The 13,728-nt window shown below is 42.7% G+C and overlaps 1 protein-coding gene across 5 annotated transcripts in view; it reads right to left on the bottom strand.

Annotated features, from left to right (window-relative positions):
• RABGAP1L (RAB GTPase activating protein 1 like) overlaps positions 1–13,728 on the bottom strand; it is a 231,670-nt gene that overhangs the window by 47,351 nt on the left and 170,591 nt on the right. The window lies entirely within an intron of this gene.

The raw sequence follows: 13,728 nt of genomic DNA, 5'->3' as shown, positions 1-13,728 counted from the left end.
CAGGCTGTGGTGCAGTATTCCTGCCTAATGCTTTCCTGGTTGTGAGAAGAGACTCTCATCAGTGCTACTGATTCTCTGCTTGCCAAGGAGGTTCTCTGGGCAATGCTGGATGTAACAGAGCACACCAACCACTTCCAGCTTCTCTGGTTTGGGGAGCACATCTGGAACAAATGGCACAGCAACATCTTCATTACACCTCTGCTCTCCTCCACTATCACGTGTAACCACTATAAATTCTCTGCCAGTTTATCTGTGCATGCACACTCCATCAGCAGCCTGCTCCTGCTGTGGATACAATTTCAGACAAAGCTGTGCCCTGGCTGGGATCCCAACCCCGCCCTACAAAAATGCAGCTGGTCCTGCAGAACTGCCTGTACAGCAGGGCTCTTCACTGCACTGCTGGACAGGGAAGACACAAGGATAACCATCTCCTCACTCTTGGCAGAGCTGGTTAGGCTACAAGAAGCCTGGAATGTGGACACTGCTGAAATTAAAGCAGCCAGAAATAAAGCAAGCAGAAAAATGGCTTAAAGCCATCTTTGTTCTGACTCTTTTTATTTCCATCAAGGACTGTTGTGATCAAACACCAGGTAAGCAATCCATGGCTAACCATGCCTTTAAAACATACTTCCATTACACTCCTGAATGCCACTCTAGCTCGGCAAATATCCTGAGAAGTTTGCTCAGCTGATGAACAGGAAAAACAGGGCTGAGGATGGTGCTGGACGAGCAGCTATGCAAGTCAAGGCACCCTGGTGCAACCCGGAGCCTTGTGGCTCTGCTTCTGTGGTAGGGAAGAGATCTGTTTAATTATGTAAATAAGATGCATAAATAAATAAATAAGAATTGGAGTAGGCTGAAAAAAAGCACGCAGACCCTGGCCTTTTCAGTATCTTGCAGGTCGCTTAGCAACAGGCTAGCTGCTGCAGGGTAAAAGAGCATGAAATCAGCATCTTTTCAGCTAAAGACAAACTGAATGGAAATGGGGAGGTGGCCTTTTCCTGGCAGCAGTGAGGAAAGAAGTAACTGATGAATCTGATCCTGTGGGCATCCTTTTGGAGGGGTTCTTGAATGCAGGGATTGTTAATTAACGTGGCTGAGAGGCTTCGTCCTGCCAGCAAACTGATAAATTCCAGAGCATGCCTGGGAAACCAATAATTCAATCTTGATTAAAATGATGTCTGTTACAGTCACCTCCTGGGTTAATTACTTATTAACCACCTTAAATAGCTCAAACCCAATTCTGTCGGACTCCCCTGGCTATGTTAGTGCCAGCTGACCACAGAGCATGTTTTCAGTGGCAGTAACCTAAAACATTTCCCCAGCATTTCATGTTCAGGTTTTTATCACCATGCCATCTCTGCATTCACTGAAGGAATGTGCACCCTGTGAATCTTTAAGTAACTGAATCTCAGCTATACAAACCCATTTATTCTGGCCAGGTAATTCTTCTCCAGCCTTCTGGAACAGCCTTGCGTGGACACAGAAGAAGATCGTTATATAGACAGCAGCTACTAGAGAGAACTGAGCTACGAGAGCAGCAAGAACAGCATGTGGACATTTTGTGGCGGGCTTAAATGAGAGTTCTGAATAAAAGATTTCTCTGGGCCACCTAATCTGGGGCTGGAGTGTATCATCCACTGCTACATGCAGCTGGATCCTGGCAGCAAGCCACAAGCAGGGAGCTGTGCGGCACATGATCCCCTGACGGTGGTGTTGGGTCAGCAGAGGGGCTGAGCAGCTTGTCCAGGAATCCAACAGGAGGAGCAAAGGGAAAACACAGTGACCTTGCTCCCTGCTTTATACACACACAGCACAGTGATAACTCATTTCACTGTTTATATTTGCAGATAACTTGTACTTGTGTGGCACTTCAGCAACAGTGAAAACCATCTGGGGGCTACCAGTGAACCAAATTTACTTGGAGCAGGTAAACTTCTCACCTGCATTTTATCCTCCTGAGTGCCCCATCACAGCACTTAATCTTTCCTGTGATGGGGTAGAGGGTTTAGAAGCCATCCACAGTTCCTCAGGCAGGAAATTACACAGTATAGGGCAGGATGGCTGCTTTCAATCCTTACAACTTTAAAAATGACTTCTGTGTCCTTGGGAGCTGCACACAGAGATGCATTTGGCAATATTTTGTTTCCCTCTTTGTCTGGGGTTGAAAGGAAGGCGACTGTGGCTCAGTGAGTGAACACTTAGATGAGATACCCTCCATTTCCTTAATGAGCCCATTAAGTGACTCATCAAAGGTGTAACGACCAGTCTCAGAAGGGAGAGACACACAGAGATAACTGACTGCACTGAGACATTCCTAGTGCGCACAAAAACAACCCATATGCTACAGAGTTAATTGGGAATAATGCGATTCCAGTGCTAGAGAAGTACATAGATGGAAAATACCTTGTCACTTTTCCTTTTTGCAGGCTGGAGTTGTCTGTGCCTGAGCTCACAGCTCCAGTTTTTCCTCCTCTGAACGAGGGATGACAAAATCCTGCTGTGACACATCCACCTCTGGGGTATTTGCAGAGTCAAGCACCTGGTGGAACTGTTCCTGCTCCCTGAGCCTGAGCAAAATCCATGACTGAAGGAGGAGAGTCTTGGTTTAGGTCACAAGAACCAGAGACCATATCAAAATTCAAACGGAATTTTTATTCTCTGCTTTCCTAAATGAGTCCCTGAAGGTGTGCATGCCAGGATTTAATCTCTCCAAGGAGATTAAAAAGTACTGCTATATTAACACACATACACCAGGCATACAGCAAGCAGCTCACATCACTCTCCACCACACTGGATTTTATTTACAAGGTTAACTATGATCCACTGTTGCATATTTTCCAGAATCCTGTGTTCTGACTGTGTATTAAGAGTGGAGCAAGGAAAGCAGGAAGAGCAAATAGTATCAATAATGCTCAGGAGACTGAAAGAGATGTACTGAAACACATGCCTATTTCTCCTGAAATGTCACTTTATGTCAACTGCCATGGTTTCCAGACTGTCAGAATTGAATTATATTGTAATTACATCCTATTTGGACAAGGTCACAAGAATAAAAGCTTAGTACTTCCCTCCATTACAGGTGCTCTATGTTCTTACACTCCTAGAGCAGACAAGCCTCCTTTTCTAATGACAACAAATTTGCTTTCAGCATAAAATGCTGGTTTAAGTCCATTAGTGCAAGGTGAGGCACATGAAAAAATTAAGAACCATCATTATTGATGTTTCTGAGAAGTGTCCCAGAGCACAGATGTCTACATTCTCTTCCTAATCCTTATAGTTCACTTTATATCCTAACAGCAACAAAAGAGAACAAACACAGACCCAGACCCATGTAACCTTACAACAGGTGCTTGTTTTACTCCAGCCCTCATCAGTGAGTACAGGTGTACAGATGTACACCTTACATCAGGAACTTGAACATTTCTCAGGTTTTTGCACCTTTCCAGCAGTTTTCCCCCAAATTCCTATGACAGTATATAATCTTGTATAATATTCCTGATATGCATTATGGATCAAAGGTTGAAAATCCACAAGTCATACAGGTTAACAGTTGTGTTGTTTAAATAGGGACCCTGCAAACAGTGCGTGATGTGAAAAATGCCAATCACTTGTTTTAAAATTTTAAAAGTTGAATAGTAATACAATAGTTATTAAAACAGTAATAAAAATTAGAGCGATAAGAATTTGGACAATCAGAGTTAGGACAATAAAGGACAATAAAAGCAAAGAATTATGGACGTCTGGATGCTCCCAGGCACTAAGCCATGAAAAACATGCCTTGTGAACAAAGGATTAACCCTTAAAAGCAACAGCCTGTTGCATATTCATATATCTCATACATGATGCATAAATTCCTTGCAAACTAGGGATTTTTCTGGTTTTTGTCAACTTTTTCCCCTTAATCCTGGTGGCTCCTTAAAGATTGAGAGGAGGTGGAAGGATGTTTGTCTTTTCTGATAAGGAGGCAGGAACTCTTAGGTATCTTGTTGCTGTTATCTCTGTGCAAAGAATTTCTTGATTATCTCATCCCTTTCTTGAGCTACTAAAAAATATCTTACATCGCAGAGTTTCTATTATAACATTATGTTCTAACCTAAAATTATATCTACCACACTACTTAAAAAGAATTAATACAGTCCTACAAAATAACTTTCCAACATAACACATACAGTGTTCAATTTAGTATTTGCGAAGAGCCAATCATTTAATACGCATTTTTCACAGTGGCAAAGTCCTTCTGCCAGACAGGACCATTACTGACATTTTGTGGATATCACAAAGACTAAAGGAAAACAGAGAGGGACTCTTGGCTGCTCCCAGGGGAGCCTGGGCTCCCAACAAGCCCCTGTGTGAGCTCCCAACCCAGTGCTGGATCTGTAAATGTGCTGCTCCTTTCCATTAGAGACTCAGCCACCAGAGGAGACGCTGCTTGATGGAGAGAGAGATGGATGAGAGCAGCGAAACATGAGATGGGCTCTGGCACAGCCCACAACCAGCCCTGCTCCCAATTCCCCTCAGCAATTACTGCTGCACCTGGGATGAGCATTTTCACTCCAGGCTGGGAGCTCCTCTGCTGTCAGAGAGCAGGGGTGGAGGTTTTCCAGGGTCACCAAGTGCAGGCAGCACCTTCTTCCCCTTTATACCCCAGCAGAGACCAGGACTGGTTTTTATCAAGTCTAGAAGCACTTGGATTTGTGATGTTGGCTGGAGAAGATGGCTCTGGTGCATACTGGGACAAAAGGAAAAAAACACATGGCTAAACCAGATCCCCTTCAGCTACAGAGTTGCCTCTGCAGAACCTCTCGTCAGAATTCTGGGAAACACAAACTGTGCCAAGGAAGATGCTCCTTTCCCACCACATGTCCTTCCTCCTGCAAAAGGAACATGCCCTGCTTCACACTGTGCTTAGAAAAGGGAAAAACTAAGCAAGTTCTCTTGAAGGAATTTCATTACAACACAAATCTACATTTCACTTTGCATTACAAGAAAAACAAGGGCCAAATTTGCCTCAGAGCTTCCTGCTGCTACTTAAAGCAAAAGGATTTGTGTCCCTACAAGCTTACCTGAGTATGATGGTCTGGACAAGCATCTGGAATGAAGAAAACTGTGCTGGGATCTGTATTCTCTGGCACCAAAATACAGCTCCTTTCAGTGAGAGAAATCTCTTTCACCACTGCCTCATGAGGAAGCACATCACACTTACTGTTTTCAGAACTATTTCACATTTCAAAGTAAGGCAGTGGTGACAAGGTGATTGAATTTTTTCCCCATTTCTGACAGGTCTGGTAGATGGCACAATCATCAAAAGGAACAGCCTGACAATAAAGTTTTTGTGTGTCATCGACAGTGGGAGAAGAAATGAGCCCGAGGTAAGGGAAGCAGGTTCTCAGATGCTAAAGCATTATTCAATCCAACTGCTTGCAACACGTGCCTTGGGGCACACAGGAGCAAGTGGAACATGGCATCCTCATCAGGCAGGTAGGAAGCAAAGCCCTGATCCCTTCTCCAGCTCTTCCCACTGCTCTTGACGGGCTGAAATAGAATCAATATTCCCTCCTGTGGAAAGAGGGAGCATCCTGGGTGGCACAGTCAGGCGGCTTTCTCAGACTGCCATCAAATTGTTCCTCACAAGGATGCACGGTAAGGGCACTGATCTTGTGCTCTGAGCTATGGGTTAACCAAAGGATTTTTGAGATTAAAAAGGAGCTGCTCAGACAGCTGCTTGACTCTGTGAAGAACATCAGGTACAGTTTAACTCTTGTTCCCCCAGAGGTCGATGCACTAAGCTCTGACCTCTTCAAGTTACGTCAGCCCCAGAGTGTGTGCGTTAGTGAACACACACCTGTATTTCTTACACAGGTAAGGAGTGAGGAGCACCCTCCAGGCTGGGGCCATGTGCACCTGCACCTGGGGGACTGTTAAGCTGAAGATTTTGCAGCCCTGTTGTCACAGTAACTGAGTGATTTAAGCCCCTGAGCCTATACTGAATTCAGGCCTATACTTCTAGATTTAAGAGATTATTTATTAACACAGAATCACAAAATTATTTGGGTTGGAAGGGACCTTAAAGCTTATCTTGTTTCAATCCCTGCCATGGGCAGGGACACCTTGTACCATCCCAGGCTGCTCCAAGCCCCATGCAGCCTGGCCTTGAACACTTCCAGGGATGGGGCATCCACAAGTTCTCTGGGCAACCTGTTCCAAGGGCCTCACCACCCTCACATGGAGGAATTCCTTCCCAATATCCAATCTAAATCTACTCTCAGTCTGAAGGCACTGCCTCTTGTCCTGTCACTCCATGCCCTTATAAACAGTTCCTCCCCAGATTTCTGCATCTATACTGATTATTATGCTGATTAATAACTTGGAGATGAGATTTTCAGGTTTTTCATGGCTTTTGACTAACTTGCAGAATCAAATTTTGGTTAAAAATGATTGTCCAGGAAACTGCATTAATTAATTAAGCAAAGGAAGTTGAAAGAATAACAGACAGCTAGGGAAACACAATGAGGTCTGATTTTCATCTGCTGCTTGAACAACTGCATGGAACAATGAGGTACCAGCCAGATGTAATCTACTTATGCCCAAACATAAACAAACTTAACAACATAAACAATGTAACACCATGTTTACCATACTACTCAATCTCCACAAGAGAAACAAGGCTACAATATGCTAAAAATAAAAGCAATTAACTGTAGGAAACCAGAGAATCCTGAAGCAGAGCAATCAGGAGATCCTAAAAATGTGAATATTGCCCTTATAAAGCACCCACTTACAGTCCTGTTCCAGTAGCTACACACTGCTCAGAGAATAGCCAAGTAACTACTTGCTGAATTTAATTTCCAACAGTGTCAATAATGCCAAAAACAATGCCTGGGGTTTGTAGTGGCAAGTTTTTAATAAGAGTTTCAGCTCTAAAAGCTGCTGTCCCTGCAGAGCTCTGCATTTATTAAATGCAGTCACTACCTCCTATACTTAGTTTTGTTTGCCCCCTCATTTTCAAAGCAGAGAAATAAATCCAAGTGCAGGTGCCTGAGAAATCAAACACCAGCAAAAATACATGAAGACAGTGCCCCCAGTGCCTCTTCTGTTTATTTGCAAAAGCCCTGGGGGGAATAAGGGAAAATTGTTAGGCTTTGCCTTTTCCTTCTCCTCCCAATTATTTTTACAAGTTTAGCTCTAGGTCTCAGCATAGCACAGTGCTTCAGAATTTGTCACCCTGTTTCATTTGTCAAAAACCAAAAAGAACCAATGTCCCATCCCAGCTGTTCAGTGTGCTCCACAGAGAGTGAATCACTGCTTTCCCTCCAGTCACTGTGTGCATTAGCCATTAGCTCTGGATTACTGGAGCTTTCTGCAACAGAAAATCATAGAATGGAATCACAGAATGGTTTGGGTTGGGAGAGATCTTAAATCTCATCTTCTTCCACCCCTCTGTCCTGGCAGGGACACCTTCCACTGGCCCAGGTTCCTCCAAGCGCTGTCCAGCCTGGCCTTGGACACTTCCAGGGATGGCACAGCCACAGCTTCTCTGGGCAACCACACCAAACCCCACCCGTGGCTGTTTCCAAAAACTTCATTTTTTTATTCTGTAAGATCTGCAGGAATAAAATAACCACAGCATTTCTAAGACACATACTGTAATGGCTGAGGAAAAAAGACAAAAGGAAACTTGAATTTCTCCCCTAGATGCAATCACTTCCCAGTGCATGTATTCTAAGACTTCTAGACTTAAGAAATAAAAGATAATTCTCTGTGGGTGCCCCGAACTCCCAGTAGACAACAGAACTTCTTCCTCTGCTTTTCAGAGGTGAGAATTCAAAGTTTCTCAGGTCACAGGAGTTGAGTTCTAAAAAAATAAAGATATAATATTTTTCAGGGTCACAGACAACACCAAAACTTTGGCTGGCAAGGGTCGTGCCTTGGCCCCAGTGTCTTTTGCATATAAAAAAATACATTTCCTCAGAATTACTATGCTGATTACTACCAAGCTGCTACCTGCTCCCTCAGACCTGACTGCCTGAAAGATATCCAAGAGAAGCACAGAGGAATTTCCACCTCCAGGGAGATTTTGCCATCTTAAGTCTAAACAGTTTTGTTGATGCTTAAGTCAGTATCAAGGAACACTTCTTTGCCAGCATAAAAATGGGGTGCAGAGCTTGTTGTCAGGCATTTCTGCATCTGTACTTTACCCATACCTTTCTCCACAAAATGTGAAATCTTGTGGGTTTGTTCCTTTTAATTATGGTTGTAACTGCTGATGCTGGGATACATTTCTTCCTCTACAGCCTCTTTTGCATCACAGAAGTGTCTTTAAAAAGGACACCATAAAAAGGACACCATCTTACTGGGAGAATAAGAGGTACTGCAAACCTGCCAGGAACCATCATCACAGGCTTACTTCGTAGTCAAATTTTCCCAAAGAAACTCAAGATCTCCTCTAAAAAACTAGTTTGAGCACTGTACTGTCAATAGGAACTCCAGACACTGCTACTGCTCAACACACAGACCACTGCAAGGAGAGAACTTTGTATGAGATCTTTTAATGGGTCACCTCCCAGGGGGTGAGTCAATGCTCCAGCCAACCTGCATCTGGAACTGGAGTTCAGCTTGGGAAAAGGTTCACTTCCTCTTACTTCTAGAGCTGAGTTATTTTAGACACATTCTGGCAAAGATGCCAGAAGACAGAGCTGTCAAACAGTGTGACTCCCTGCCATCTTCATCTCCTGCTCTCTGAACTATTTTCAGACCCAAGGATGGAAAGCAGCTGTTATTCATCCATGAGCAAGGCCTCAGATTCAAGAAGCTCAGGCCAGAAGGCCCTTTTGAGGATGCTCTCCTGCTCCCAGCTGGAACAGAAACACCTGCTGCCATACTGAAAAGCCGACTCCTGATGGCACCAAGGTGAACAAACGGATTTAGGTGCTCTGCTGAACCGTGGAGCAGCTTTCAGGTGCCCTCCTTACCTTGCTGAATGAAACCTCTAAGAATTTGGGCAAAGTGATACAGCTGCTGGGGATAGGGACAATAAATGTTTGTATCAACTTTTCCACATCAAACTTTTACAGTTCTTGGAAGAACTTCACGCTACAACACTGCTCTCATTGATGCCACTACTCACAAGTACTTATGTCAGCTAGTGACTGATGCAAAGACCAAAATATTTGTACTCAGGCTGCAGAACTACTTTAAATTGTTAAAATGTGATTATACTTAACTAATAATAATTAGATTCTATTCTTTTCCTATTGATAAAGAATTAATGACATACCTTTTTTGATGTCCCTTACAATACCAACTCAGTGCAAATGAAAGAAAAAACAAACCAACCAAACAAAATAAAATAACTGAACAGTTTTACTAATGCTTAAACACCATGAAAATATAGACTCACTATTGGGTAACATGTCTGCTCACTGGAATATTAAATAAGTATTATAAGTTAAAATAAATAAACACTTCAAGCTCAAACTGTTGTTTTAAATTAACAACATTCCTTTCTATGGTGTTAACACTTATTACCAAGATTACAATCACATTTAACATCCAACTGCACTGCAGGCACTTTAATCTGATTTCCAGGTGCTGGCTCATTGTGGTGCCCCACACCACAAAGCCAAGCAGAAAGAAGGAAGCTGGAGCTGCAAACAGGACAGGAATCAAAAAACATGATCCTTGTCACCAGGACAAGTGGATCTGCACTTCAGAGATAACAGCACAGACATAATAACGGCAATTGATCATTGGCTTTTAATAAGAAATTGCATACAAGCATGGCAGGGTTTTCTATAGATCTAAAACAAATCCTTTTCTATTTGGTTTGGCCTTTTCTGAAGAAGTTGATAAATGAGCAATTTTTAACCTGTCCTTTATATTGGAAGGTTAAATAGATACAACACTGGTAGAAGCAACACTTGTGCAGTTTCAGGGCCTTTCTGCAGTGACCTCCTTTACTTTTCTGCTGCATTTTGTGTTGTCTTACCACGATGCCAAGATCCCCAAGTATCTGGATAAATACGCACATACAGAGATAAGCACAGGAAGAGAAAATGCTCTAGAGAGAAGAGAGAGAGCAAATCAGCTATTTTTAATCCTACCCATTGAAACTCACATAAATCAATAGGTGAGTTAAACCATGCCTGTGAAAGTCACTTCCAGAGAGAAGATCAACAGAGATGTGAAGCAAGTCAGTCATCCCCATCAGTAAGGTGTGAGCCTCAAATCACCACTCTCAATTGAAAACATTTAAATGGCAACATTATAAAGTAAACCTGCTTTAAATGTCACCAAGGAACAATTCTGAAATGAGAACAAGCTTAGCACAGCTCCTGCTACTGTAGCCTGTTCTCCTTGACTCTCCTATTATCCATGGCCCTGGTGCCAGCTCCAGCTGTGGGTGACAGCCTTGTCAGTACAGTGAGAGGTGACAAAAATATGTGTTTGCTTTGCATTGGGAAAGGCACCGTTTTTATTCAGAGCCATTTGCTGGTCTCATTGAAGGTGCTGAGAGCAGCAACCTCGTAATGCTGCTGGGGGGCCCAATATTGTCCAAAAGGGAGATTTACATGGCTGGTAAGAAACTTCTCTTAGAATAAGTTCAGTATTTGAGATCTTTCCTGCTACTGAGGATGGTGAAAGATGGGACCAGGAGTCACTGTAGTGCCTGAGCCAGGTAACAGAAGCTGTCTGTACAGATGCTGCCCCACCATAGAACAACCTTCCCTGCAGGTTCCTGTGTACCTCATCCCACGTGTTCCCCTCACCTTCCCTTGGCACAAGGGATGACATCCCACAGGTAATTCCGAGGATGTCCCCACCTATCCATCTGGTACACTCACATGGCATTTCAGAGCTGCAATCTAACACATTCTGAATTTCCAGAGCTAACACGTGGTAAATGTCAGCTCTGCTCCGTTTCCAAATGCCACGGGACAGTCACAGAGAAATGGGCACAACTCCTTGAATTCACTGGAAAATGACAATCCAGAGAATGTTCATATGGAGTAGATCTCCCAGAGAGACCTTCTCTTGTTCCACACCTCACCTGCCTGAGGCCAGGTGTAAGAACAGAGGTGATGGGACTCCTCTATTAAAATCCAAGGTCATTACAACTTCTTTAGGACGCCCATGGATCTGTGCAAGAGAAACTGCAAGAAGATGAAAAAGGCAACTGAGGCAGATGTTGTGAGCATGAAGAATTTATCAGATGTTTTCATAAAATAGCACCATTAGGATTAACCTTCATGAAATCTAGAAGAGGATCTTCATTTATTTATTCATCAAATTGGGCTCCCAGAGACACAGAAAAACTTCTGAAAACTCTTGTAAAGACAGAAAAAGAGGAAAGTAAAAAAAATCCCCTCCCCAAAGTGTAAGCATAAAAATCTTTCTATGATTACAAATACATGCTGTATTATTTCTTAGGCCCTATTATTTCATAGTATGAATTAGATCAAAATGCTCTTCAACAATGGAATACGACCCAACAAGCTCTGTAGGAAAACACTACCATTAATTCTAATTCCACTGATTGTCACAGTGATTTACTAGTAAATGACTGAAATCCACACCTAGTGAATAACCACCAAAAATAATTCTTAATTGAAAAAGACATTCTCTAGCACATTCTTCACAGACATTTCATTTAATAGCAGATTTTTTCTTTGTATTTGCAGATCTACTCTTGAGAGAAAGATAGATACCAATTCTTTTTTTTCCCCAAAACAGTATGATAGAACTATTTCCAATACAGCACTTTCAAAATCCAAGGGTTACATCCTGAACTCAATTGAAAAGTTGTGAAATTAAGGAGAAAAAACACCAAACAGTTTTAAATTTGCCTTCTGCAGGACTAGAAGTAGCTTAGCTAAAGCTCAAGAAAAAAAGTAAGCAAGGAGAGGTGGATTTTTATTACATGTTAAACTCCTGTTTTGTTTTGCAGTAATGTGGGAACAAAATTAAAAGAAATACTGGAAAAGATACAGCTCACCATGAAGCCTGGCCACAACACAGTTCTGGTTTTAGGTTTTTATGCCTGTGTAATTAGCTGAGAAATGTGAAGAAAATCCTCCATTCACTTACAGTGCAAGCACTTGCTCTAAAACAATCTATTGTTTCGTCTACAAGTACTAATACAGCCCACAAGACACAGAGTGCCTCTTTCATACAGCACAGAAAAGCAGTTTAAGGGTCTGGTGTGGTCTCTTTTTTAACAGAAGAAGTTTTGCTGCATTCAACAAGACAGACTACTGCTCTTCATCCAACCTCTGTTCCCTGGGACTCTACCACTGGTGACGATCAAGACCAAAATCTCCTGTTTGAGCACGTCAGCTCCTGCAATTATTAGCACCTGCTGGTAAATAAATTCAATGATTCTAACATCTAATTATAGAATCATGGACTAGTTTAGGTTGGAAGTGATGTCTGGAGGACATCTTGTCTAAACCACCCCTTTGAAGGAGGGTAGCTACAGCAGCTTACTCAGGGCAATCTGTGTTTTGAGTGTCTCCACAGATGGAGACTCCAGAACCACCTAGGCCAACACCTTCCTGTCCCTCCTAGACAGTACAAAAAACATGTCCAAAAGCCAATTTATTGTCATCAGGTAAGAGGACACTGGGACACACTGAGGACTCCACAGGTACTGTTCCTCATCCCACACCAGAGACCATGGCCAGACCAATGCTTCAGTGACCATGGGGACGAGTGGCACCTGTGACACGGGTGCAAGTGAGTGGACACACACTCATTTAATGTAAGTTTTACCCTCCCTCCAACAGGGTCTTGCGCTGGGTTTCCTCACATTAAGTTCCTGAAGTCTTTGACAGGATGAGTTGTATGCTCAGGGAGTCAGCAGAGCCCAAGTCCCTGACCATACCAGAGCAGCAGTTATTGACACAGCAAAAGGTGACTTCAACCTGCTGCTTTTTCCCACCCCTGATAGCCCCAGGTCTCAGCTCTGAATTCTCTCTCCTTTTCAGTAATTCCTACTAATCCTCACACATTTCTCTAACACACAAAGGGGTGACTTGACTCCATGTTTGCTACACTGACCTGAGCTTTTCTCTTAACCAGAATCCACAGTGTGTGAAATCCTGTGTGTGCAGTGAATTCACTGTCAAACCCTACCCCTTCCTGTCAACTAACAGTTCAGAATGTCATTCTCATAACTGGCCCCAGGTGCTGAACCCTGAGCACTGAGCATCTGCCTCAGGTGCATTTCAAAATACTTCCCCAATAAAGCACATCATGTACACAGACATCCAGTACTAAATGAAAAACTAATGACAAATAACACCATGTGGCATAGAATATACTGCACAAGAAAAGGAGAAAGGCATGAGAAAATCAACAAATAGCTCTTCCAACAGGTGCCATGAAGACTTCTACTTCAACCTCCCATCAGAAAATACACACTGAGTAAGTAGCCTAAAGATAATTCTCCTGTACTTGCTAAGTCCTTAAATTATTAATTTTCAACAACCAAGCAGAGGACTAAATACTAACCATCAAACTGCAGCCTTGTACTCACAAATATTCTCTTTCAGCAGCAGAGCTGAAATTCAAGTAGAATTTTCCTAAAATGTTTCCACAGATTTTCTTTTCCTTGGCTGGAATAAACATTCAGATGTCAAGACCTATTTTTCATAAGATCAGTGTTTTAATCAGAAGGCGAAAAGCCCTTGCTTAATAAATGATGAAATTAAGTAGCACAAGGGAAAT

Source organism: Vidua chalybeata, chromosome 9 (genome assembly GCF_026979565.1).
Source record: "Vidua chalybeata isolate OUT-0048 chromosome 9, bVidCha1 merged haplotype, whole genome shotgun sequence".
Taxonomy (NCBI): domain Eukaryota; kingdom Metazoa; phylum Chordata; class Aves; order Passeriformes; family Viduidae; genus Vidua; species Vidua chalybeata.
The sequence above is the reverse complement of the archived record's forward strand: the minus strand, read 5'-3'. Positions and strand labels throughout refer to the sequence as shown.